This window comes from Drosophila tropicalis, unplaced genomic scaffold, assembly GCF_018151085.1.
Source record: "Drosophila tropicalis isolate 14030-0801.00 unplaced genomic scaffold, ASM1815108v1 contig_845, whole genome shotgun sequence".
NCBI classification, from domain to species: domain Eukaryota; kingdom Metazoa; phylum Arthropoda; class Insecta; order Diptera; family Drosophilidae; genus Drosophila; species Drosophila tropicalis.
In genome coordinates, this window is record NW_027173338.1 from 6,101,693 (window position 1) to 6,127,612 (window position 25,920).

At 33.2% G+C, this 25,920-nt stretch overlaps 1 protein-coding gene across 3 annotated transcripts in view; it reads right to left on the bottom strand.

Annotated features, from left to right (window-relative positions):
- LOC137580561 (beta-1,4-glucuronyltransferase 1) overlaps positions 1–25,920 on the bottom strand; it is a 69,325-nt gene that overhangs the window by 37,366 nt on the left and 6,039 nt on the right. For all 3 annotated transcript variants that reach the window (XM_068294653.1, XM_068294654.1, XM_068294652.1), the window contains one exon: positions 20,893–20,957. The gene's annotated coding sequence lies outside the window, so the exon portion shown is untranslated. The remainder of the gene's footprint in view (positions 1–20,892; positions 20,958–25,920) is intronic.

A 25,920-nucleotide genomic window follows, 5' to 3' on the forward strand; every position in this document is an offset into this window, starting at 1 on the left:
ACATACATAACTCTGTTTCGTTTTCTCTTTTACTTTCGCCTCCCTCTACATATGGGAAAAGACAACTGCCAAAATGCCAACTGCTTTTAATACTCAAAAAGCAAAAAGGACGAAAGCAAAAAAAATTTGCAACAGCCTTCAAACCGAATTCCAATGCAGTTCCGGAGCACACAGAGGAGAAGAGCTCATTAAATATTTAAAACTCATGTACCGCCAAAACACGTACTAAAGAATGGCATGGAGTGTATGAGGAAGGGAGGGAAAAAAACAAACCGAAAAAGAGCCAAGTAAAGCAAAGTAAAAAGTTTGTAAAGGAACTTTTTTGTTGTTTTTTCCTGCCGGGGGGAGAGAGAGCAAAAGTCTGGCATGGAATTTGAAGCCAAACGAAAAAACCAGCAACAGCAGCCTCAAGGACTTAACCAAGGTAGGGGCGTGGCTGTTTATAAGTGAGTTCCGTGTATACACACACGTACAGTCAAAAGATGCAAGAAAATATATACATACATACATATGTATATATGTATGTGGGTGTATTTTATTTACAATTTAATTAGGCCTAAACTAAATTAATGGCCACGGAATTTGTGAAAAGAGGTTTTCTTCTTTGTTTCGCTTCGTCTAAATTTTTGCACAAAAATTGCTCAATGCCTAACACAGGGGGAACGGAAGCAACGATATATAGAGTTTGCCTGTTTGGCCAAGGAAGTGCACGAGCGCCTCGTGTCTGACTGTTCCCTTCCTCTTTGCTTGTGTGTGTGTATGTGTGTGGGTGTGAGTGAACACAGGAAGTGCTCATTGAAAGTTTATTCTCGATGGGCGTTGTGTCATGTTAACCAAAACTCTTTGCCGCCTTTGCCTGTGTGTGTGTGTGTGGGAAGCTAGATGTATGGGTGTGTGCAAAAAATTTGTCATGTTCTCAAAAAAGTATGCTACAATTTGTGCCAACAAGGGTTTAGAGTTACCTTGGCAGTTATATAGGTAGAAAAAGGTTGAAAAGGTAACCACTATAAGGCAACTAAGCAAGTGTGAGAACAGAATCATGTGCAACATAAATGCGTAGAACTTTCGAGAAATTTTCCATGCCAAAAGTTTTGAAGGGATCAAAAAAGTTTTCTGACTAATAAAGTCGATTAGTCATACGTAAGTAGGTGTATATGTAGTTTTAAATGTGAGAAATTTATATATATGTAGCTAAAGATTTCCTATGACTGTGTATCTAATCATATGTTACCCCACCCCTCTGAACAGGAGGAAATTGTCTTGTAGCAAACAGGAGGAAGGACTTTTGCCATCTGTCATCTTTTATGTATTCCTATTACTTATAGCATTATTAATTTAAATATTTCATCAATGAACATACATATGTATGACGCAAATTGATAAGTTTACATTTGCATTTGTAATAAGCAAATAATATTTTGCAGTGGGATGGGATAAATATTTATCTTCATTGGCAATTAATTAAAAAAGACTTGACTTCGTTTTCTCAAGGATAAAATATTTCTTTTTATTATTAAACAAATTTAATTTTTAACCAATAGAAAACTAGCTATCAATGCCTTTCGCTATTTTACATAGAATAATACAATATTAGTTTTATTTATAAATAGTAACTAAGTTTATCCAAGTCGATAATACTATTAAAGAAGATTTATCATAAATTGTTGCCTATTATTTTATTATCTTGCCATTAAAACTTAGCTAAATTGGGTTAAAAAAACATTTTGTGCCATTACAAATACCTATACTGAAAAACAATTCGAGAAATCGTTGAGTTAATTGATATAATCACTGCATTTTTTTTCATGTTTTCTATATGAATAGTAGATTGATTGATCCTTTACTAGCTATACACATTAGTTTGTCTAAAAATTTTAAAATTTAGCATAATTTAATTACACATCATTGAAGAGATGATATTATGCAAATGATTCAATCAGCCATATTGCATTTGCAATTGCATCTTTTATAGAAACAAAATAATGTCAACTCCATTACATTGCTCATACACACACACACAGGTATATTCGCATGTTCCTCGTCTCTATGTGTGCATCTGTGTGTAAGCGCGTATGTGTTTATATAGCATGAAATTGCATAATTATTAATAAACATTTATTGGCATTTAAATGGCGTCAATGAAGCGTTATCAAGTGCCTCCCTTTTCCAGCATAGACACAACAACCTTCAGAAGGGCAGGCAGATGGCATTAGGGGTTGGGGTTGGGTTGTTCCGTTATTCTTTTTTTGTTCTTTTGTCGGGTGGGCGTCTGTTTCCCCTTTTGCGAAATTTTACGTTAATCATACGCCATGTGGGTGCGTGCATCTGAAAGTAATTTGCCATGTTTCCTGAAGCATGATGTGTGAAAAGAAAGCCGGAAACGCGTGAAAAAAAAACACAACTTCGAAGGCTTAAGATTTCTTTTTATTGTTGTATTTAGAAATGGCTAATGATGCTACCAGATGTTAACTTTATGCTTAAACTCTCTTAAATGAGGACAATTAAATAGTCATTTTGTAGTCATTTGACTACTCGCAATTGTGTTAGAAGCCTCCAAAATTGTAATTTAATTTAATTTTCGGATTATCAAATTGACATAATAAATTGTTAATTGATTTCTGTTTGTGGCATATAAATTCGTTTAATTGATCCAAGAAAATTTTAAAAAAGGAGCATTATATTATAAACTCGTGTTGTTTGTTTATCTATTGACTGTTTAATTGATTTATAACTATTGTTTATAAACAATTGCTTTCTCTTTTAGGCCAAGTCTGCCATACTCTTTTGCACTTTCACATATTAGGGTATGTATGTATATATTTTAAGTATTTTTTAAAGCTTTTTTTGTTTGCAAACTTAAAAAGCCATTGAAATTATTTTAATTAAAAGTCAATTTAATTTTAATTTCAATTTACAACCCACACGACATGCTCAACTAGAGCACAAAGAGATACAAAGAGGAGGGAGAAAAGTAGAAAAGTTATAATTTATGGTCTGGATAATTAAACTAAAAATGATAATTGCATAAATTTTTGGGCCTAGAAAAACAGAAAATGACAGGCATAAATCCAAAAACCAAATAGTCAACGGGGTCACCACATATAAGATAAATTAAAGGACAAACATGATAGAAAGAGACAGAGAGAGAGAGTGAGAAAGACACTTCCATACATGTGTTGTGTGTATGGACAATGTGTTTTGGCAGTTTTTTTTCTGGGGGGGGATATTGAGGTTGTATATTTGTCTTTCTGTCCAGAGGCATTTCATTTCATTTCATTTTATTTAGTTTTGCTTTCATTCCGTTTCTGTGTTTTGTGCAAATATTCAACAAGAAATTACATGAATATTTCAAATTGTCACATAGGAGAAGCTAGCCAGCAGCAAACAAAGTGTAGATGTCATGCTTGTACACGAAATTAGACTTCAAATTTATGGGACTTTAATTGCATTTGGCTTTAATTAACAGACGGTCCAAAAACTTACATAAGTCATGAACTTTATTATAAGAAAAACTTTTAAAAATTCAAATAAATTATCTAGATACCATTCTCAAAATGTCAAAAACTATTGAATCCTTTAGATAAATAAATATTTAACTAACCAAGTTTCACAATCATTTTTTGATTTCTAATCAGAGTTGTCCTCTTCAAAAGGTCTCACCTCTATGAAATTTAGCTCATTACTTTTACATCCATCAATTTCATTCAATGACATTGGGCAAAGCCTATACCCAAATCATATTACACACAGATACACATAAAATACATATAAATATGTATAAATGGCCTACCTTTTCTAGACTATTACCCACCAATCTCCTTCCATCTCAGTTCATATTTTCTAATCGAAACCCATTAGAAGCATTTACCTCAACACCTTTTTTTTTTTTATGTTTTCTTTTCTTTCACCTGATATAGGTTTATTTATTTCCTTGTAGTTTACGAGGGACACGACAAAAAAAAAAGGAGGAAAGAAAAAGGGACACGTTAAAGGAAACTGGAGAAAATAAACTTTAAGGATTTACACATGATTACACATGAATTTATTTCCCTCGCACTCACTTGCTTACCTACTCCTTGTCGCTCCTCCTTATGGATTGAGGGACTCGTAGACAAATGCATTGGACGCCAATCTCCATCGTCTAATATTTACACATAGTTTTCTTTATTACCCTTCCAAATGGGTCTTGCTTCTTATAGAGCAAAGGATATAATATATTCCAATTGTAGATAGGCTTAAAGGCATCTTAATTTTTCTTATGCTAAAGATCGAGCAGAAATCATCATTATTTGAATAATTAAGTTAAAGCCTAGAAGGGCATAAGGAATTCAACATGATGCATTTAGTTATTACAACCTTCTTCGTCTTGGTTGTTGCTGTTTTTATGACATAACAAAACTTTGTTAGTTTCCGATGTTTTTGTGGAAACAACAACAAAAAAGCAACGACATAACATAACATAACAAAATGTTCACACAAAAGTTGTTGCCCAACAAGAATAACACTAACATCAGCAGCTGTCATAAGCGAAAAGGGAGATTGGATGAAGATGATGATGATGACAAAGCCAATAATGACGATTCCCATCATGATGTTCAAGTCTCCATCTATCTCTCTCTCTTTAAAGCGCATTAAGTAATTCCAACAGAACATTTTGCATATGCAATTTTCCGTATATAATGCTAAAAATATTTCAACAAAACTTTTGCTGCCTTTCCGTTTTGAATATTTCATCGTATTTCGGCTATCCTTTCGAGCATGAATTTATATTGCTTCATATGTTTAGCGAAGCAAATAAACTATTCTAGTTGTGTTTTCCTTTTTGCTAGCTTCGAGTTATTGTTGGGTTTAAAAACAATGTGAAATGATACAAACATACTTACATATGTTAAATTTTCATGGAAAACTTTGCAATGCTCAACACTTGAAAATTTTATTGCAATTGTTATTTAATTAACATGAATTCTTACTCCCAAAAAAGTCAATGAAGGTTATTGTTAATTAACTGTATATTCATTGAACTATTTTTGTAGGACTATGAAAAAATATTCATATCTATAGTAATACGAGTAGTATGTTTGGGTCAAGATCTGCATTTTCCAGTTTTTACTTTATTTTCACAGAGATTTTTCAAAGAAACTTAGCATTTAATACGTACTAATAAACTACGATAAACCAAAAAACCCCATTTTCAATACTTTCTACTCACAAAAGTCCCCTTATGAAGTACAAGCTGGAATAACTTTTTGACGTATGAAACAATAAACCGACACAAAAAATACAGTAAATAAAGCTTGAGTGCAATAATTAATATTAATATTTACCTTATTTGTTATATGAGACTTATTCCCGAGAAATGAATTGTTAGGTAAACTATATTTTGTTTACTTTATTGTCTATGAACCCCAGTATTATCTTTCATCTAATAGATTGTTGAGAAACTATTTCATTTCTTTGCCCAAGCCTATTTGATTGAGAAGTACTCCGTCCGTTTGTGTCGCGCTCTCATAAACCTTCTTTTCAATGGAAAAGCACCTATAAAAGTAGCTTTAGAACAAACAACAAAAAGTGTGCAATTTTATCACTTTTCTACCAATAGCTGTCTTCCGTTTGGTGCTGCACACTTAAGTTGAGTTTTTAGCGGTTCTTGTCAATATTATAAAAAGGTTCATTCCTAACATGAACTGTAGCCACTGTAAAATTGCATCGTAAAAAAGAGAGGAAAGTTCTTAAAGTTCCTATTACTTTTGCTCAACACTTTAAAGGACATACAAAGAGGAGATACAACAAGAAAAGGACTCTACTGTAACGACGAGCTGCCAATAAAACATGAAATATTTGGCATAAAATAACGCGGCAAGCAACACGGAAAAATACGGCCATACTGTAACCACGTGGCATACCCAAGAAGGTAATATCCAAGAGGTACAGGTAAACGCCATGCACAATGCAAAATTTATTAGTTTTGGCAAAGGACGAAGGCAAAAAAGAAAAGGAACACACGGATGAACCAAGGCAATGGCAAGCAGCAAAAGGCAACAACTGCAGGCAAAGTTGCTCTCAATTGTGTTTTGCCAGCCGGCCGACTGGCACGGCTTGGTATAGTCCTAGATTTTTGCATGCATTGTAGCCATATATGCACAATATCTTTAAAATACCCAACCAACCCAAAAAGTAGAGCTCAACTCGGGCTGGGCCAGGCCTAAGCTAGGCCAGGGCAGACCGCAGTGCAAACTGTTTACCTTGTGCCTCGATGGATTTTTGTCGTTTGCTCGATTTTGTGGTTTTGCTACTGTATATTTCTTGTGTTTCTTTTTCTTTTTTGGCAGCTCAAACAGTTGGCAATAAAAAGTAAACGATTTGCGGCCCTAGAACTTAACTAGCTTGGGAGCACAGTTTCAAACTCACTAGTAAAGAGGCCAAAGCTGAGGCAAGAGAAGAGCTGAATAAAGTCTATGGAATTTTGTTTTTTTCTCTTTTCCTTAAATTTATGCCACAAAGAACGGCAGCTTAATTAAAATTCCTAAAGGCACCCAAAAAGTGCAGCAAAATTGTGTGTTCCTTTCGTTGCGTGAGTCCTGAACACACAGCATCATCCATTTTGAGGTTTTGTCTTGAATATCGATTGGGTCAACTAAGTAGTACACTGCCGAAAGCAGATAAAGATAGTATATAGAGATAGAATGTTTGCGAACTTACTTAGATATTCTCTGAATGTGAATTTAAATTTGTTACTGAACAGTCTGCTTACCTGGAATAAAGAGAAAAGTATAAAGTTAGTGGGATTATCATTGGTAAATTTTAAAGTATTATTTAAACTCTTTTCTGTTTTATTATATTTTAAAGTTCATGGTTTGAACGACTATGCTCATAAGTGATATTTTGTTTGTAATTGATTAATATTTAACTCAAAAATAAACCTATAAACTAAATTACTCTCTATGTACATCTTGATAAAGTAAAAGTAAACTTATGTGTATGCCCTGTAATCGTAATGTAAATATCTGATGACCTGTCTAAACAAATGTCAAAACAATTTGCATTCGATGGGACCCCAATGGACGAGACGTAAATCAGACAAAAACAAACTTTTACTCCACACAGGGCAATTTGTCCATCGTTTTGGGCCAAATGCAAATATTGTAATTTTAATTAAAAGCACAAATAAATCGCCAAGCCACACCAAGTTGATATAAGTAAAGGCAGGGCATGGCGTACTTTACTCCTGCCATGGGGCCCAAGGGATATGGCTGATGGACACTCATTGCGTATGCCCGGCTAATTGAATGTTCTCCTGATGGCAGAAAGTCATACTATATATACATATAGATGTACTTGTGGAGTAGATAATTCCAGTGCTACTTTGTATATGCATATTTGCATAAACTTTCAGCGCCAAAAGGAAATTGAATTGTCCAAGTAAGATTGGACAGAGTTTTAACCACAAGCGTTTCTGGTTTGAGAGCTAATTAAAATTTGCATAATTAATCAGCTTTTTCAATTCGAATTGAGGGAAAAGTGGGAGTTTGCCTTGTGTTCTGTGTAGTCAAAAATACAAAAAAATATATCTATATACATATATTTGTATGTATGTGAATTCCAAAAAGAAACCTCAAAAACCAAAAAACGGATGAGAGCCAAGCCCAGCAAAGCGGAAGTGCCTACTAATTGAAATGCTTTACAGAAGTGCACTTAAAATTGCATTTGAAATTAATTGAATTTTCCATCTGCGAGAGGGAGACAGAAAAAGTTGAGAGCTGCAAAATTAATAAGTTTTAGTTGAAAGAAAAATTGCTGAATCAAGCACTTGATGCTGACCGACTTGTCGGACTTTAAATTTCCTTTCGCTCTCTTAAAATGTCATCAGCATTTTCTTTATAAACAGAAGAGTTGGAATACAGTTAAAATAGTTTATGAATTATGATTATCTGGGAAAAAATTTCATTTGAAGTCATCTAAAAGTGCACTTAATTAATTTAACGAGAGACTCTCTGAAGATTATGTAATTGCGTCAAATTGGGTTAATTTAACCTATTAGGAACCCTGTGTTTAGGTTGTAGAACTAGATATGAGTCTAGTCAAATTACTGTACATATACATTGTCATTGTCGAATTTCGATAAGATATCAAAATAGTTGTCGATCTTTTATTTCTAATTTGAAAGAGACAAACTTCAGAAATATATTAACTCAAATTAATAAGCGTTCTGCTAAAGGAAATTCTCTCAAAAAAATGGGTCAAGGCATTTATGTGAAGAACAGGCATTCTAGCGGTATTTTTACGAACCAAAAGATGCCATAAGGATTTATATTTTTTATTATTTAAACTTTTATTGGTCATTCAATAATTTACGAGTCCATAAATGAATGAGAAAAACAAAACATTTAGGAATCAACTAAACGTGACAACGTTTTTGATTAACTTTAACAGATTTTTGAAGATTTTTAAGGCATTTTCTTGTATGCTCTTTATGATTAGCCTTTTTTTTGGGATTTTTTTTATTATGTATCATGACTTTATGACTTTTGCCAATAATTTTTAACTTCTTATTTATATTTGGCTGTTTATTTTAATTACCTACTTACATGAAAACTAGTTACGAAAAAAATATAAGCTAAGTACAATCCAACTGAGACTTAAAAGCTTAAAAAGTTTCGACATTATTTTTAGTTAAAGAAATAAAAATAATTATTTCTTTTGGACTCAAGGCCCAAAGGAAAGAGCATATGACAATCATTATTCTTTATATTTGCAAATAAATTGTGCAGAAACTGCGGAAAATGCATTTACAAGTATATAAAGCGGAACACCCACTGACCAGAATGACTTTTAAATGCGGGGGAAACTTGGTTGGTTGGTTGTTGGCCGAGTCATCTTGAGGACAATTTAAGCGACTCATTAAGTGGCTCATTCAGCGTGTGGCAGCAATTTTTATTTTTAATTACAAGTCAACTTGTTTCTATGTTGTGAATGGAAAAGCAAGTACGATACTTACGGAGAGTTTCGATAGGAATTCCCCACACAAGTTTTTACGTCGTTGCCATAACCAGGCACGTCTAGCTCTTATCGAAATAAACTAGCAAATTTTTGATCGTACATAGACGTGTAAACATAAATGTTCCCTTAATTAGATTGTACTTAGATTGCCAGAAATACCGCACTGTAATTAAGTAAGTGGAAAACTAAAAAACCAGTTGCTCTCAATGATTATGAATGCTATCAAAAAACATTGTGTACTCATACTGGTTGACAGCAGATACTCCAAAATTTCTGGCTTCAAGTGTTTTTGATAAACTGATAAGGCAACTGGTACAAGGTAGACAGTTTTGTGTTAACAATATGCGTAGTCTCTGACGTCAACAATGAGATATTCTTGTAATCAAACATTCAATTTATAAAAAATAAGTGGTTGTTACCACTTAATGGTAAATACCGATGCAGATCTATCTGAATTTAAGATTATACAAATAATAGATAATCTCAATATTTAAAATATATTTCAATTTGTTGACGTAAAAAGATATTTTAAAAACAACCGAATTCGCAGTTCAGTTCGCTTTAGCTTTATGATAATATTATGCACAGGAGATATTTTTATTAACTAGACTAATTAAGCAGTGAATTAATGTTGTACCAATGGGGATGAGTGACTGGCACTAGAGCTACTCAATTGTAACCTTCATTGAAGGGAAATTTTTTTTTAAATCGTTAAATTTCAGAATTGCAGTTACATTGTTGCACTCACTCATCAATATTTCACACTTGAGGGAGCATTTGCCAAATGAATATAGTGGAAAAGCGATAGAAAAGTGATTACATCTCACTCTATACACACACGCACACACGCATTAATCATAGAGCTTAGAGCAATTTTCGAAATGCAGCCAATTGCAAAGAGAGGAAAAAAATGTATCTCACAGATACAACACCGGGGGAAAGTGATGTATGCACAGGTGCTAACGTTTGATTTATGACTTTAGAAAAAGAAAGAAAACCAGGCCATTAAATAGAATAGAAAAACTTAGCACATATGTACTTAGAATTTTTTTTTCAATTATCACCTTTGAGTAAAGAACAAATACAAAGCCCTTTTAAAGTAAATAACTAACGTTTTTTGCACTTAAATAATATTTAGAAAAATTTCTTAAAAAGGCTTACGATAACGTATAGAATTTTTATATGAATCACACAACGCTGATATGAATAAATGCCCGACCGACCGTCTGCTTGGTATTGCCCAGAAATAAATTAATAATCAAGGCCCACACACACACACACACATGACTTATCAAAATCAAAGCAAACAACAATTGCTTTTCGAGTGTTTATTGTATTTATCAAGCAATTAGCATTGAACATATGCTAACAAGCAATCGATAGGAGAATCAAAAATAAAAAAATTATATTAAAACACCATCGACATACAACATTTGGTTCAGTAATATTACAAAAGTTTAAATGAACTAGAAATAAAACAAGAAGTAAAACCCAAACACAACCACTTAAACTTAAGAGTAAATTTGTCAGTGTTAATTGTTGTATTTAGGATCGCAGTTTGCAATGATTCAAACATTTCTTTTGTTAAAGATTAGTTCTACATAGCTCTTCAAGGGGAATTATGACTGAAACACATATATAAAAATAAAGGCTTCACAACTTAACAGACAAAGATCCAAAAAATATACATATCAATTGTAACAACATTTTTTGTTTTATTTTCCTCTTTACCTTTGAAGCATTTCGGCAAAGTTGATATGTATGTATGTAGGTATAATACCTATTTATTTTTTATGTGGGTGGAACGAAAAGCAGATTGTCTACAATTTTTAGACAATGTGCAACAACAAACCAACATGCCTGTAAGACAGAAGAGTAGGAAGGGATTGAAGTGTAGGTACTCTTACATTTAATTCCTCTTTGCATGTGACAAGGCGATGTACGGAGAACCAAATAATAGAAGCTAAAAGCCTTTGTATAAATAGCAAAATTTATAATTTCGCCAATTAAGTAGAAATAAACTTTCCATTAAGTGATAAGAACAAAGTTATTAGCCGTAAAAAAAAAGTTTGCTTAGAATGAACTATGTAGAACCCTCTAAATTTGATCACGAAGAATTTGTTTCGAGAATTACTAGGGATACCGAGGTAATGAGCCCAAGGAATTTATCTTTAGAGGACCAGAAAGAATAATATTATGTTTTCTAGAAGTCTATGTTTATTTCTGGAAAGAAAGAACTTAGCATATACTAGTATTTGCGGTTTTTTGGATACTAAAATCTATTTTAGATTCTGTTGTGCATTTAGTTTCTACTTTCTAAACACAATTTATTTTCCTACTGACGAATAAATCAGTTTCTTTGCTTTATGTTAATATTATTTGATAATCTTATCTAGAATGTTATTTAGATGTCTAGCCATCAGCAATATAGATTAACATATATCGCCAGAAAAGAAGATTTAACAGCCATTGGCTGATTTTTATAACCGACTTTTGTTAAACGTTACGACTTTTAAACTGATTTGATGAAAAATCATTCGGCAAAAGCATGTTATATGATTATATGAATATGAAAGTCAAGAGGCAGAATTGAAAAGCCAATAGCGAATTATTGCATAAAAATTTGTGCACTATATATTTGAAAAATCAAATACCCGTCACAAACACAAGAAGCTGACGTCAAATCACAATTAAAAACAGTCAACAAAAAAAACGAAAATTGTACATTTTATAATATGCAAATTTTTCAATGGCAAAATAAATTGCACACACGCACCGTGGTACGAGCCCAAGCCGGAGGCGTCAATCAGTCAAATAAAAATGCGAAAAGATTGACAGCACTTACAGTTAGCTCTCAAGCCTCCAAGCTATAATAGAGAGACCGAAAGACAGACAACCATTTGTTTGACAAATTAAGCTCCACACACAAAAACACAAACACACACACACACATATTGAGTAGTTGTCAAGATGTGTTTTTTATTTCTCAAAAGTAAATGCCCCCATGAAGTGGCATCTACATATGCATAAATTGATAGAAGATTTGTGTATAAATACTCATGTATGTATGTATGTATGCAGGGAGTAAGGAGTAGGGGAAGACCATGTTAAGTAGGTATAATTTGCATATTTGTTTGTCGCCGACAAAAATAAAACATCTACTATTTAATTTTATGAAATTTTAAACTGCTTGGTTTAATGTAAATTTCATTAGAATAAGAAAAGACAAAACTGGCTAAATAGATTTTTGCATAAATTTCACGCCAAGCATTGCCGAAAGGCATAAAACATGTTCATACTGTCAAGATGTTTTGAATATTTAATTATTTTACTTAAGGTCGGGAACCAAACAAATAATGAGAATAAACATAGATGAATATTAAGTGCATGGAATGTCCCTTCTCTGTCAGCTTAGAATAAAGACCAGAAGTTTGAGAAAAGACTTCATCAGATTAGCTCAGAATCAATGTGTGAAATAACGCGGCTAATAATAATGCTAATAGAACTTCAAAAAATATCTCCATTACAAAGAATGGTATTATAACAAGTTTATACATGGAACTAGTGATGCCTTCATCTGACTTCTACGACCCTCCAAGCACTGTTCTAATTTCTGTTTTCAAAATATGCTTATATTATTAACAAAGGTTTAACAAATTTATTAAAATTTCTTCTTTATTAACACCTTTATATATTACAATTCATTCTTATTCAAAATTTTATATAAGGACCTATAGAAAATAAAACGCACAACAATCTTATTTTGCTCTTAAAATTCAATCTTTTATTTAAGCAAACTCGTTTCCATTGTTTTTTTTTACCATTATAACCCTTGATTTAAAATTTTTTAAGTTAAGAAAAGACTGGCGATTAATTTTTGTTATGGATGTTTGTTTATCTACAGACATTGGCTAAATATTGAATTTCCTGGACAAATAACGTTGTTTTAATGCCTAATTTTCATAAAGAATTTTCTCATTATCATTTATTTGTTAAGATCATACTTTACTCAACACTGTTTGGCCATATTTTGGTTAGGTCGAAATGTTCTACATAAAATAGATATATTCCCCTTCCTATATATAAAATGAATAGCATAGCGGAAACATCCCGCACATTCACATTCCTAATTGAAGCGTCGACCATTTGCAGTCACGTTACAGCTCATCAAGTTTAATGCCAATCTTTGTGGAATGAAGGACATTTTGTTTTTATTATTTAACGTTGTAAATCCTGACCACCAGGCTTAACTACTTAGCTCACCCACATCATCATCATCATCATGATGTTGATGGTGATGCGAAAGGAGGATTGCACCATGAGGATATATATTTTTGTTAGGTGCCCTGTTGAAAATAATAAAAGTTTCGTTTTGTTTCTATTTTCTAGCCGTCGATTTGTCAATCACGAAGCGATTGTGTGCCACGCCCATATATATATATATATTTGGTGCTTTGTTATTGTTGTTGTGTTGTAGTCCTTTAATCCATCTCATTTGCGCTCGATAGCGCTCAGTGATAACGTCAGCTTGTAATTTTTTCCGTTTGGAACGTTTTTGAAAATTGACAGGCATGAATTACAGCCGGGTAAAAGTTTTCTTTTCTCAGGCAATCAGAGTCATCAATAAGCATTTGTAACGCCATCAATGTGAGAGTGTGCAAAAATCTGAGTGGAAAAGCAAAAAAAAAATTGACTCATGGAGTGTTCTTTATCCTCTTTATTTTATACCCTTTTTCGAGGGTAAGTATAGAGATTTCTTTCATACATGGACTAATGAGGTGACTTGTCTTTGCCTTTTAGCTAAGGTAATTAAATTTATCTGATACTTACGAAGCTATCAAATCATTTGACTTACTTGTAATGCGGCTAAGGGACAGGGCATAAAAACTTCGTCGCCTTCAAATAGATAAGTAAGTACGACCCTTTCGTTTCTGTGTGTTATTCTTTTCTGCTCTGTCATTTTTGACAGTTTTGTAATTTCAATTTCAGTTTGAGTTTGACTTTGAGTTTTCTTCATCATCATCATCATCACCATTATGGTCCTCTATTTATCTCAGTTTGCCTTCTCATTGCGTGTGACATAACTCACATCCGATTTCGACTTTTTTACTACTTTCATCGCTTGTTTCTTTGTTACTTTCTTCTTTTCAATTTCTTTCGGTGTCTGCTGCTTCTGCTATTCAGTTTCAATCTTTTGATAAGATTTAATGTGTTTAACGTGACGTGAAATGTAACTAATTAAGTGCTAAACAAGCTTTTCCTTTCAATAGAGGTGAGACGGTAGCTGAGGGGTAGGGGGTATGTACGTAGACCTTGCGTGCCAAAAGAAAGCCAATGTCTGCGGCTTCATTTGAAGAAGCACAAGTAGAAGCCGCTCTTCAGTTGTTAGTTTGTCTCAAATGAAACATAATAGACATGAAACCAACTGGAGGCTGGGAAAACTTCAATTGATGCTTTGATTGGATTAGTTGGTTTCCCAACTGGAAAATATTTAGCCTTCATTTTCGTTTGATCATGTTGAAATCAAACGATTTATAACTCAAATCTTCTCAACTAATTGAGTAAAATGGTTTTCATTTTTTACACATCGACATTATATTATTATACCGGAAGCAATTATAGTTAAACATATACTTATCTAAATGTGGAAATTTTAAATCCAGCCATAAGCTCTTTAAACATAAATTACAACATATTAAACATTATGACAAATATGTAATGTTGTATACAAAATTAATAGCCATATAAATGAGTTGTATTGAAGTTGATAAAGTACTAAAATAATATTGTATTTTATCTTACGACTAAAGTTAACAAATTTAATTAATAAATTTGATTTCCTTATCGTTTTGATGTTAACTTTGTCCCGTCTCAGTTTAAAGACCTAGAAGAATCGAATATATTTTTGGTCATCAAAATTTCATGACTTTCCGCTGTGGCCTTTAACTGTGTGCGTGTGTACCTGTGTGTTTGTGTGTGGTTAGTCCATACATTTTTGCCTTGTAACTCCTACATTTATCTAGCCGAGCATCTTGTTTACACCTGCATAAATATTCGCATAAATTTGGACGGAGCTAAATTTCCATTTTTATTTTTAACCACTGTCAACAGAGGTGTGTATTTGGTATATCCTATAGATAGAGACCGGCATCTACTCTAATGCCCACTCCTTTGCTTTCTCTCTCTTTCTTTTCATCTGTCTTTCCCTTTCTCTTTGCACAATAAATTGATTTATGATGTCTGTTCGCATTTTGAAGCGCCAGAAGTTATGCAACACCAACAGAAAAACGTTTTTTTTCTGTTTTTTTTTTTTTGGTTCAGTACCTGATTCCATTTGTTCTCTGGGCTGAAATGGGTTGGGTTTGGTTTCGGTGGGCGTGGCACTTGCCATGTGGCATTGGAAGGTGTCAACTGCTGAATGTTACACTCTGCTATTTTTGGGAGTTTTCTGGTTTCATTCTCATTCTTTCGTTGCTCGGACCATAATTTTTTATTAACCATCATAATTCATATTTATTAATGTGCTCAATTTGTTTTTAATGATATTATGTGCCTGTCTATGTGTGTGTATGTGTGTATGGACGTGTGATTCTGTGTGTTTGTGTACTTTGTAGGGCATCCAGCTGCTGTCCTGCCTTGTTAACTGCTCACGGATGCGTGTCGAGTGGGTTTTTAATGGCAAGACAGAAGGCTCTGGCTGTGGTGCCACCAATGGTGGCATTTTGATTTACCGTTTGGTTTAACTCAAACTCAAATAATTTGCCGGTAGTACCAGTTACCAGCTAACAGCTGGAACATTCTCCTAGCTACCTATTTTACAATCTGCACTTGCCTTCCCAACAGGCACCTTTATTCGTTGAGGGAGAGAGACAAGGGATATTTGTAGCCTTCTAACTTAAATAAGATTTTTATTTCTATAGTAAGTTTTAAATGGAAAATAAAGTAAAACTATTTGCGGAATCATTATGAATTTTACAAAGCCAGTTCTTAACCTTTTAAGCAATATCTTATCTTGTTTATTTATATTGTTATTGTTAATATTAAGTGCCGAAAAAAACGGTTTGATAAGTATCCAATTCATATAGAGTTTTCTATAATGTAGTAAAAAGTGCTTTCGTTTCCTCGTAAAAGTACTTGCACTGTTACTCATTAGAAATGTGTAATGGTTGTGATATAATTTGGTTTAGTGATACTCCTTTGCTGTACTTTTCCTTTCATCACGAGTGCACTTTGCTGTTGAGTTATTTGTATATCATTACATCGATAAACAGAAATTCAAAGTTCTTTTTTGTTAGTCATTATGATCATGTGGCATGTAATTATATACCTAATAAAAGTGATTCATAAAATACGAATAAACCGTGTGATGCACTCAATGTGCCATTACAAGAGCACTTTATCGCTCAGTTACATAGAGTTAGATATAATAAAATCAAAGTTCTGATCATGTGAATATTCATGGCATGTGGGGAAATAAAATTGATTTATATAATAATCCTTTCATGCACTTTATGAGTCGTCACGACTGCACTCGATCGTTCAGTTTTTTATTTCATCATGTGAATTTTTGAGGCAGGTAAAGAGTGAGTATCTACCCGACAATGCGAAAAGCAATTCTACAAGCCAAAAAAGGTTTTTTAAATTCCTACATCAAGTAAAGCATAAAGAATAAAGACAATTAATGAGTATTTCTGAATAGCTTTTAAACATTTAAAACATTTTTTGTCGTACAATTTCAACCTAAAGAAAACACCTTGAAATATTACTAAGAGAAGACAAAGTACCTTTAGGTGACTTTTCAACTTTAGTTATGAGTCCCATCCGTTTTCGCTCTTAATCATTTTCTCAATTTCCCAGCACTTTTCGCCTGCGGTGCAGACTTCTCTTCCTCGGCTTCAGTTTGCCCCTATGTGTTTCTCTTTTATTTTGGTCAAATCATCATTCTAACCAGGCTGTACCCACAGACAATGCCGAGTCTGTGCCCTCATCTCTGGTTTGGATGTTTTATCCTTTGTTATCATTGTAGTTGAATATTTTGTGTGTTTTCTTTTCTCTTTTTCTTGTTCTTGTTTGCTTTTGGCTGGCAACGTTTTTAGTAATTGAACGGATTTTTTTTTTTTAAAATTTTTTTCTTTTAGTTTTTGCTTCTTCGATGGCTTGCAATTGTAATGATTGGAAAAAAAAAGTGAAGTAGAGCCCACAGGATGAAAGGTGAAATTGCAACTGATTGGAAAAAGCAAAATAAAAACACAGAGAGAGAAAAGACAGGAAGGACTTTGAAAATTAATATAGGAAATTCCTGCAATTTCCCACATCTCCTGTGTAGATTTCATTTATAAATGAAAATTTTCATTTCATTCCAGAGCTAAACGTAGTGTTTGTTTAAGCTCTTTATTTTTTGGTCAAGGACTGGGCCAGGGCTAATACTTGTAGTTTGCAGTTCCTTTTTTCCTCTCAAAGCACCTGCAGAAATTTATATGTTTGTTGTGTGGCCTCTTTCACCGAGAATGAATCTCTTTATTTCTAAACTTTGCTTACTCTCCTTGTTTCCTTTAGGGGCATAAATTAAAATAACTACCCAAAGGCTAAGATAAATTTTTAAACGAATCTTCTATACCCTTTTCGAATGGCTTAGCAAAATTCAAGCTATCGTTGCAAACATCTTGTGAAAATAAAAGCACTCGCCTTGATAGGGTATATATGTACATATGTATGTATATAATAACAAGAAGCAAGTTTTTTTTTGATACTGCAGCTAAAGAAGAAAACTTTTTCATTTTTCTGCAGTAGTTTTCTTAACGATTTTTGTCGCGCTGGGCGCAAAAGGCGCAAAAGGCGCGCATAAATTACACATGCACATTTATTTTCATTACGTATACGCACCCACCACGTCTCCCGAAAAAAAGGAGGCAAAATGACGGAAAACATGAGGCAGAGAGTTTTCTGTTTTTCTTCACTCACTGTCTTTTCACTTTTAGCCGACTTTTCACTTATTTTTCTCTCTTTCCAAGTTTTTTGACTGCAATTTTTAAATGCTCTGTCATATTGTCTGTCTATTTTGTAGCATATGCTAAGGCGGTTTTCCTGGACATGTGAGCAGGATTTTTGGTCAAAAGTTTTAATGAGTTTTTTTTCCTCCCCCATCGCCTCATTCTCCTAGTTTAAGACAAGTGAATGGAAAAGTGTAGGTAGTTTTCACAATTTTCTTTTTGTGTATGAACGGCAATTTGTCGGTACTTATGAGCGCTTCAAGTAACTTAAATATGTTGGCATACTTCTAAAAACGCAATTCAAAAGGAGGACAGCAAAAGGACAAAGAAAAACCAAGCAACAAGAGGACCTCAAAGCTTATCTACTTAGCCCAAAAATGCATTCATTAAATTTTGTTTATTTTTTGGGGAGGGGGAAGAGGACGAAAACTTTTTTCTGCTGGCCTTTTATAAATTGAGTTTCGGGCTTTCCATTCCTACTAGATAAACAGTCACGACGAGAAATGGTTTGGGCCTTGAAGGCTGAAATCGGCTTCAATCGATTGTCATAATGTTGTTCTGTGTTGCAGATATGTTTTGATTCGGTAGAAAAAAAGAGAAAAGTTTTAAAGTTGCCATAACAATGTAAGATAGAGAAAAGAATTAAATTTAAATGTCTTTAAATTTTTCAATATAAATTGTCTTTAGAAATGATAAAGAAATCGAATTAGTTCAAATGAACTTCTTTGAGAAGTGTAGTTTAATTAGTTTTTGGTCTACTTGAAAGATCAAAAAATGTATGTATGTTTTGTTTAGTTCTGAAGATATCGATACTAATAAAAATAATTGATTTTGCTTCAAGCTATCAAGAACATTCTACATACTCAATTAATTTTCGAATTGCCAAAGGCTTTTTAGTACACAAACTCATATTTGCAGCCTGTCATTCAATTAGAGTTAACAAAACGAAATAGACTTGGAGGCAAAGTTTTCTCTTCATCTGGAATAGACACACTGGCAATGCAATAAAAAGCACAATCTATTTTATTCTATGCTCAACTATCTATCGATTTGGTAAAGCCACAAAGCCACTTTGAGTCCCAGCTCTCGTTCGGTCTTTTGGAAAGCTTTTAAGTAATCAACAAAAACGCGCATGCAGCTAAAAATTATAATGTATTTTGCACTAATTCATTTAAAAGGATACTCAGCCTTAACCTCAAACTTAGCCAAGGAAAAGGATGGCAATTGTGTCTCTTTCTCGTTAGTGTGCGTGTGTGTGTGTGTGCTCTAGTGGCTGTTAAGCTGGCAGGCTCTGTGGCTGACTCGGCCTTGAGTCACTCACACTCATATGAGAGGCCAGCTAGCTGGCTCATGTCAAGTTTGAGTGGCTCCTCTCAGAGTCAGCTCATCAGTTGCTCGGGCAACTGCTGGTCTAAACGGAGACTGCATCGATGGCATTTGCCACTTGGAAGATTGCCAAACTATATATAATATATAGTTTCGACCATACACAAATGGCTGCTCATAGTAACAGGCACGTGCTTTAGAAATTAAATGGAAAACGATTTTTAATTTAATTTTTACAAGAAATACGCTATTGACCACAAAAGACTTAACAAAACCTTTGCACACTGCGCCTATCACAAAAATAAATTAAAGATATTAAGACCAATACACAAACTTCTTTGGTGTTTTATTTGGCTCAAAGTGTTACTACTCCTTGGATCATTAGCACCCTGCTGTTTGACCGCAGTAGCCACAAGACAACAGTAAGTGAACAGTTTTTGAACTAATACTAACAATTTTTCTAGTTGCACGAGATCTCTTTTTTGGTTTAAGGATCTCCCCAGGCCCCATGGTGGCTTAATTAGCTTGAAAATAAAGATGTAATTGAAGGAATAGTCATAAATTAGCTAATTCGTTAATGACCCTCTCATCGGGGTTTTTGAAACAATTGCGAGCTGTCAGCAAAAGTTGATCAGCAGCTAAGTTTCCCAGATGTTTTTCTTTTAAAGAGAAACAGATTGCCAATATTGAAAGTGTTTACCCCAGGCAAAGAAACAAACAGCATAAGTTCCAAGGAAAACTGTTTAATACATTAATTTCTTATACAAATAAATCTTATACTTATAAATAACTTAATATTTTAGCCCAAAATTATTTAGTTGGAAACATTGTAAAGACTTCCACACAATTAAATATCGATACATTTTCTTAAACATCCAACTTGGCTATTCTGAATTTGGGCAAGGAATATACACTAAGTTACTTATTTAATGGTGCTTACTCTTTCTTAAAACATTCGGTCACAATTAAAAACAATTCAATTGTGGCTAAAGGGAATCATTTGCCTCCATCTCAAGATAGTATAGAAAACTTTTCAGCCTGGACTTTGGACTCGACTGAAAAGTTCAATTGAGTTTAATACTTTTAACAAAACAAACAACTGTCTGTAGGGACTCCTTTTGTGAGGCGAGCGACCGGCTGATCCCCCCTTTTGCATATCAAGTAGGCAACTTTAACGCACTTAACCCAATGATTTAAGGAAATGTTTTTGACGTCGTCAGTCAGACAGGCAGGGAAAGAAAAGGCAGACGACAGGCAACTCTGAAGCATTGTCTGGGTTTTTGTTTTCTTCATTTGCATATTAATTACAACAAGAAAAAAGAAGCAAAAAAATAAAAGAAAAGCCATGAAGCGTTTGCCAAAGTGCTGCAAAGATTAATTGTGTGTATGCTTTTTGGATGTAATTTCAACACTTTAAGCGCCCCAAAAGTGGGCAATAAATGACAACTTGAGGGTAATTAAGATATTAATTGATTGGCACATTCGATTTTGCAACAAATAATTGATTAATGACATCGATGGCGTAGGCATTCATATCTTATCTATAAGACAATTGCAATTACATCATTACAGTACTTACCTTTATATTGATAGCTAGTTAAGTATCCGAAGCCCAAATAATTTTGGTAATTGCAATTTTGTTGTCTGCAATCAATAAGAAAAAAATATTGGCTTAATTTCATATAGTGCATTAACAGGCTCTTGAAAAGAAAAGCATAAGCAAACAAAATGTTTATTGTAATGCATTTAACTTTTAAATATAATTACATATAATTGAATTAAAGAAACTAAAAGCTTTTCATAGAAAACATTTTTCGTTTGAGTCAAATTTATTTCGTTTTCCAATATGAACAAATCAATAAAATATGTCGATTTTGTTGTTGAATGGAAATCCTATTCCTTAATTAATACAAGACAGAAACTCAAGCCAAAATCCGCAAATAATCAGGGCAAAAGAAGTCTTAAGTTTTGGTCCATTATCATAATTACTTTTCAACAGTCTTACGTGACATTGTGAGGGAAAAACTTTATCGAACGATTTTTGGCCATAAACATAATTAGCAAAAACAAGAAAAGAATCGAGGCCGGAAAACAAATTGCAGAGCAAGAAATGCAATCTGGAGGGCCAAAAACGGAAGTCAATTTGTTCATAGTTAGTTGTGTGGGAGTTGGATGGTGCTCTACCATGCAAAAAAGGGAAAGAGAGATGGAAAGTTGTCGTGTGAACAAGGCAACCAGCACGTTTCAAATTAAAGTTTTATTCTTCTGTTTTTTTCTCATATTGCCTCCTTTTTTTTGAGGTTTTTTCCTTTTTTGCATGCGTGTGGTAGAAACTTTTGATGAATGTTTGAAATTAAAGAATAATAGAAATAAAGAGACGGAAGGATAAGAAAGAAAATTACAAACTAATTTTAATTCATCTCTGCTCAGTTGAAAGTATCTTAAACCAAGGTAATTGAGGAAAGTTTCTTTTATGGACTTTTATTAATTTCCACCAGAACTTTGTTCAACTTTATCTACATACACGTGATTCAACATAACGACCTAAATTCTTGTAGCCATATCCGTTTACCTGTCAGAGTGTTGGTCTTAATGCAAACTATTACATCAAATTTTTAGTTGCGTGATGTATGTATATTGATAGCTCTTAAGTCAGGGAATGAGCAGTATGCCAGTTAATGGAATAGCGCCACTTATGTTTTTATACATTTGATATACTGAAGATATTTATTTTCTTTTTTTTACCTTAAGAGGTAATTCATACCAAGCGAAACTAAACTAAGAGAAATGTAATATATAGTGCACGTTTTGAATCTCATTTTGTTTTTTGCAAGTTCTCTATGCCAAATCAAATTTGTAGCTTTGCATATATTACGACGATTCTAATGAGGCAATAGGGTAAATTTATCTTAGCAATATAGTCGCAATATGCTTTAATTTATACAGTAGTTTTATATTATTATTTCTCATTGACGTCGTCGTCGGCGCAATAACAATAAAAATTTAAAGCCCCCAGAGGGCTGTCGGATAATGAAAAAAGAGAGAACGTGGATGCTTCTGTCAATGAATCTGGTTTTAAATATCTCTCAGAAATTAGTCACCGCTTGGGGACTAATGTTTTTGTTGGTTGGGTTATTGAACCGATGCAGAGAGTTCAGTTATTCAAGTTCAACGGAATCATTGACTACTGATTTTTGCTATATCGACAGATAAATTAAATGGTTTGGTGGAAATGAAAGAACAATTAGTCATCTTAATGACTTTAAGTGATTTTTGAACTAATTAAAATTCAATTTCGAATTTCATTTAAATAGTATTTTAAGTAATACTTTGCTAAATTCTTGAATGCTTAAAGCTAATTAGAACTTTTCTTTGTAAATGTAAATGAATTTTGCTAAGGAATGTTTCAAAAGTATGTCGTAGTACACAAATTTACAAATTTGTGAAGTTCATTACAAAATTTGAATATGAACTGTTTGAAAATTTTCAACTTGGCCTTAGATGAATGTTAAGAATTTGGGTTAAAACCAAAGTTGAACAGTAATTATTATCAGTGATTTATCTAATTTATTTATTGGTGGATTCAAAAAAATGTACTCTACAACAATTTGAAGTTATTTTATGATATTACGAAATGCTTTAAGATAGACAAATTATTTAACAACTTAAGTAATTGTACTTTTTGATCATTGGATCAAGGTGATCTTGTCTATGTATCCGATAAATAATAGCCCACTATATTTATTGTTATTTCTATTTATATATACATATGTACATACATCTAATCTTGTCATTTTCGCTATTTCGAGTATGGAAACAAACTTGAAACCTTAATTTGTCTTTTTTTTTTTTTTTTTATACGCTTTTGTTGTTTCATGCCAAATTTGTGTTTACTACTTAAAGCAATTCTCACAGAAAATAATATATTACACCTTTTATTTGCATGTTATCATTCATTGGCACAGACGTTAATAAAAGTTGTTGATGTTGGTTTAAAGTAAGATCCCCCCAGAAATCTTTGTGACCTGAGATTTACCCAAGGTTTTTTATTTATATTTCAGAGAATTCCCCAAAACTCAAATTTTTCCAAGAATGTAGACTATCTTGAAGTGCTTTTAACAATAATAATATTTTAAATTAATTGGCATCAAATTGGCAATTGGTAGCCACTGGCACTAAGCCGCTAAATCTTAGTTTAGTCACCTTAGTCCCAGTCACTTAGCTTAAGTTCGTATTTAAGGCATATATTAAAGGTTTTCGCTCATTTTTCCTTGCCATATTATATTATCACCCATCAAACTGTATAACTATGTATATAAAATTTCTCAGCTGAAAAGCAAACGCTATAACTCTGTAAAATCTCCCTATCACATATAGCTTTAAGAACATTGTACTATCAAAGAGCAATAAAGCAAATAATGAATTGAATTGAAATTGGCAAGTTTCTTTAAAACTTTATTAAAAATTAACACGCTGACTTTAAAATCTTTTCATCTTTAGGTAAGTAAACTTCTTTACAAATTAGATATACCCTTTTATACCCTATGGGCTTTATAACTGGGGTAAAATTTAGGAAATTTCCGCTAACAAACAACGTGTTATCTTTCTGTTTGCATATTTTTAAACGCAAAAAATATTCCATTTACCAAGAAGTATGTACGTCTGTAAATCCAAATTGTTTATATTATTTAATTTTGGTATATGAATTGTTAAACAATGAAATTTTTATTCAAAATAGCCATTCCCAAATTCTACACAGAGACAGAGACCTTTGGTAAGCCTCACCTCAGGGTTCAACTGATATATGTGTATATAAAATTTTGCCCATTTCAATTCAATCAACCGTTAAGCATAAACCCTCTGTTACACACCCACACCTAGGCACACACACACACACACATACTCACTCACACATGTGTCAGCGATGACAGGGCACATATATGTATGACATGCCCTCTGGCCACGCCCCCTTCACTCACCCGATTAAGGCAAAAGGTGTCAGCACACACAAGAGAGAAAGACTCCGCCAACGTCAACGACGACGACGACGCACCTGTCCCTTGGCATTCGCATTTGCGTGCCTAATTGTTAGAAAAGGTAAAAACAAAAAAAAAAAAAAAAAATGAAAAGGACGAAGCAACGGCAACATTTTCTGTTGTCATGACGTCTCCTCCCCAGCCGGAGGTAACATCTCCTCAACCTTCCCTCCTCCTACAAGCCACCATAATCAAATGTACACCTAATAACGTTGGAAAATTTATGTGTATCCATACATAAATATTCTGGAATCCTCTACATTGAAAAAGTCAAGTGCATTACACCAAAATTTAATAAATTAAAAGGATTTGCGCCTCACCGCTCTGCACTCTGTCCCCGCCCCGACCCCATCCGTCACCCAGTGAAACGTCAGCAAAAGTCAATGTCTAGGATAAGCTATAAAAAGTCAGCAAAGTGTGAATATTTTTATGGAAAAGGCAAACACAAAGCAGAAAAACAAAAAAAATTGCGAATGAAAATAGGGAACCAAGAAACGAAAACCAAACAAAAAAGATATTGATGGCTGACCAAGCAGGACTAAAACCATAAACAGGAGCGGTTCAATCACAGGGTAAATGTTTAGAAAGAGCTTTAATAATTGTTGACTGCATTTAAAAACAGTTTCAAAAGTTTAATTAAATAATATGAAATCTATTTTAACCCTTAGTCAAAGTCTAAATAAATTTAACTTTATTAAAAATATATATTTGAGTCAGGGTTATCTATTTATGGATTATATTTAAAAACATGTTTGCAACATTTATAAATAAATTAATTTGTAGAGAATTTACAATGATTTTGCAATATTATTTCTACTATTAACAGTCAAGCTAGCATACTGGAACCGCTCCTGTGTTTTTTCCCTACCCTCCCACAATCTAAGGCACTTTTTGACCAAGTTAAACTTTTTACAAATGGCTGAGTTTGGGTTAGAAAACGTGTAAAAGCAAACGAAACGAAACGAAAACAAAATGCACAAAATGCTTATTTGTGGTTAACCACAAAATGAAGGACGAAGGAAAGAAGGGAAAACCAAAAACGGTAAACTAATACGACAGAAGGAGCACTCGGCAGGGGTAGTCAACATCTTGAACTTCATTTACATATTTCAAAACAGAAATAAAAGAGAAGGGTCCTAAAATATTGGCATCCCTTGATTAATTCAAGTGTAAAGTGCATTGTTAACGCCAATTTATAAAATATATTTTTGCCCCTGCCAAAAGTTTTGTTTTTAATTAATTGTGTCAAGGTTAAATGTGACTTTTGGGTGGGAGTTTATCTGCAAATTCTTCTTATTTCTCTTTTATTTCGCTGTTTGAGGTTGGGTTGGGTCATTAATCGAACGAAAGGTTTGGTTTCTCATTATTATTATTTTTCTTCGTCTTTTTTTTTTTGAAAGTCATTGTGAAAAGCTTCGGAAAAGTTGTACATAATAATAGAAGACTAAAAAGGGAAAAGTAAATTAGGTGAATAAATTAAGGGAACAACAAAATTACAGTCAAACTCGCTGAGTAATATTTTTCGGGGTTTTTATGAGATTTACTTATCGATTTTTTTTTATCTATTAGTA